The following is a 2,753-nucleotide window of genomic DNA, read 5'->3' as shown; positions in this document are numbered from 1 at the left end:
CCTCCTCCTCCTCCTCCTCCTCTTCTTCTTCTTCTTCAGAGACGAATTCCATTGGAGAAGGTGGCTGTTTTGGAGGGTGGACTGAATGGCATCATACTCTGCTAAGGTCCCTCCTTTCCTCAAAGTCCACCTGCCACAGGCTCTGCCCCCGCCCCCCCCAATCTCCATGAATTTCCCAACCCAGGGTTGGCAACCATAGTTAAGACCAGGGCTTTTTTGGTAGAAAAAGCCCAGCAGGAACTCATTAGCATAATAGGCCACACCCAACAACAGAAACTCATTAGCTTATCATGCCACACCCCTGACACCATAGCTCATTAGCACATTAGGCCACACCCACATTACCAGAAGTGTGGTCATCCAGCCACACCCACCTTTTGCTTCTTATTCTGTTTACCTTGTTTGTTGTCAAAACCCAGGGCCTTTTTTTGTAGCAGGGACTCCTTTGCATGTTAGGCCACTACCCCCCAATGTAGCCAATACTAATGAGTCTCTGCTGTTGGGTGTGGCCTATTATGCTAATGAGTTCCTGCTGGGCGTGGCCAACTCGGGAGCCAGCCGGAACTCTGTTCCTGTGCATTCCTGTCCAAAAATAGCCCTGGTTAAGACAAAGGTTTGACTGTATGGGTTTCCTAATGCAAGATTAAATATTTCCAAGGACATTAGATCTGGCTGATTGGGTAACTTGTACTGCAGTTCTGTTCCTGGATCTTTTCTTCCCTGCTGGGATTAAGCAGGTTCCAGATTTCTTTTAAAAATCGTACAAAAAGAAGCTCGTCCGGTTTTTCTGGATAACATTCATTCTCTCTTCTTTCCTCTTTTGGAAGATTTTTATGCCACAGGCCTTCAGCTTATGAGAAACGCAAGGTTGTGTTTTGTTTTTTTTCTTCTCCCGACTCTGCGTACTTTATCTGAGCTCCAGATGGTGGATGGAGCTCAGGCCAAATTTCTGTGCGCCGCAAGAAACGCTTTTCCACACTTCCTCCCCAGTTGGTATACATATGTGAAAAGAGAACGACAATTCTCGATGTGTTTGTACCGAGTTTCTGATTTCACTGATGCTCATTGAAGAAGGGAGAGTCCCGGGCAGTGGTTAGAAGTTCTAGACCAGCACTGGAGAGACCTGGCTTCAAATTTCCGCTCAAAATAAAGTTCTTTGGGTGATCTTGGGCCGGGTATTTTCTTTCAAACGAGCTGCTTCCAATTTGTGTTTGGTGTAGTGGTTAAGAGTGGCGGACTCTAATCTGGAGAACCGGATTCGATTCCCCACTCCTCCATTTGTAGCCAGCTGGGTGACCTTGGGTCAGTCACGGTTCTCTTAGAGCTCTCTCAGCCCCAACTACCTCACAGGGTGTCTGTTGTGGGGAGAGGAAGAGAAGGCTGATTGTAAGCCACTCTGAGACTCCTTCTGGTAGTGAAGAGCAGGGTATAAAAACCAACTACTGCTCCTCTTCTTTGTTCCCTCTACTTATTTTTTCCCTACCGGGTTGAGCCGTTCACATCCTGAGCAGAAAATAACTGCTGTAATCTTAAAATGGCTGATGGGCAGTGCAAGACCCTACACGGCTCCAGATTGCTGCAGAGTGGGGCTTCCTGTTTGGTGTAGTGGTTAAGCGCGCGGACTCTAATCTGGGAGAACCGAGTTTGATTCCCCACTCCTCCACTTGCACCTGCTGGACGACCTTGGGCAAGCCATAGTACTGTCAGAGCTGTTCTCTCAGGGACAGTTCTGGAAAGAGCTCTCTCAGCCCCACCCACCTCACAGGGTGTCTGTTGTGGGGAGGGGAAGGGAAAGGGGAAGGAGATGGTAAACCGCTCTGAGGCTCCAAGTGAAGGGCAGGGTACACATCCAATCTCCTCCTCCTCCTCTTCTTTTTCTTCTGTGTTAATGAGCGATTGCTCATGCACAGAGCTTAGACTTAGAGGGAACACTGGCTACTTCACAGGATTGGTGTGAGGATAAAATGGAGGAAGTGAAACTTGTGTAGACCGCCCTGAACATCTTGGAGTAAAGGTGAGACTAAAGATGTGACCAGCAGTTACAGGAAGGCTGCATTTCGACTAGGTAAAGGTAAAGGTTCCCTTGCTCGAAAGCCAGTCGAATCCGACTCTAGGGTTGCGGTGCTCATCTCTGTTTCAAAGCCGAAGAGCCAGCGCTGTCCGAAGACGTTTCCGTGGTCATGTGGCCAGCATGACTAAACATCAAGGCGCACAGAACGCTGTTACCTTCCCACTGAAGTGGTACCTATTTATCTACTTGCAATTTCTTGCTTTCGAGCATTTCGACTAGAGATGTACAAATGCGTCCTTCTCTGGTTCTGTCTGTTGTCACCACGCATCGTCTGCCCATTTCTGTAACCGGCCATCCTATTTGTTTCTTTCGCTTACACCATTTTGTGCAAGTTTTACACTTTAAAAAAGTTATAAGCCTTTTATACATGGACTTTTTTCCCCCGCAGAGACAAAAATGTGCACAAAGAAATCGGCAATAGTGCAGAATAAAAGAGTTGTGGGTTTCATTTGCGCAAAAACAAAATGAGGGTTTTTGAGTCAAAACGATGGAGGTGAGAAATCTGGTAGCATCCCTGATTTTAACCTTCCTGCAAATGTGATGTTGGACTCAACAGCAGACTTCCCATTTTCACCGAACACGCCTTGAATTTTGTTGTTGTCGTCGTCGTGTCTCTGTCTTGGAAGGCAGGTGTGAGACCGTTTCGTTCTCCACAAGGCCCAAACGTTTTTCTCGTCTTCCA

This window comes from Gekko japonicus, unplaced genomic scaffold (assembly GCF_001447785.1).
Source record: "Gekko japonicus isolate JY-2015 unplaced genomic scaffold, Gekko_japonicus_V1.1 scaffold1051, whole genome shotgun sequence".
NCBI classification, from domain to species: domain Eukaryota; kingdom Metazoa; phylum Chordata; class Lepidosauria; order Squamata; family Gekkonidae; genus Gekko; species Gekko japonicus.
This window is presented reverse-complemented; position numbering follows the sequence as displayed.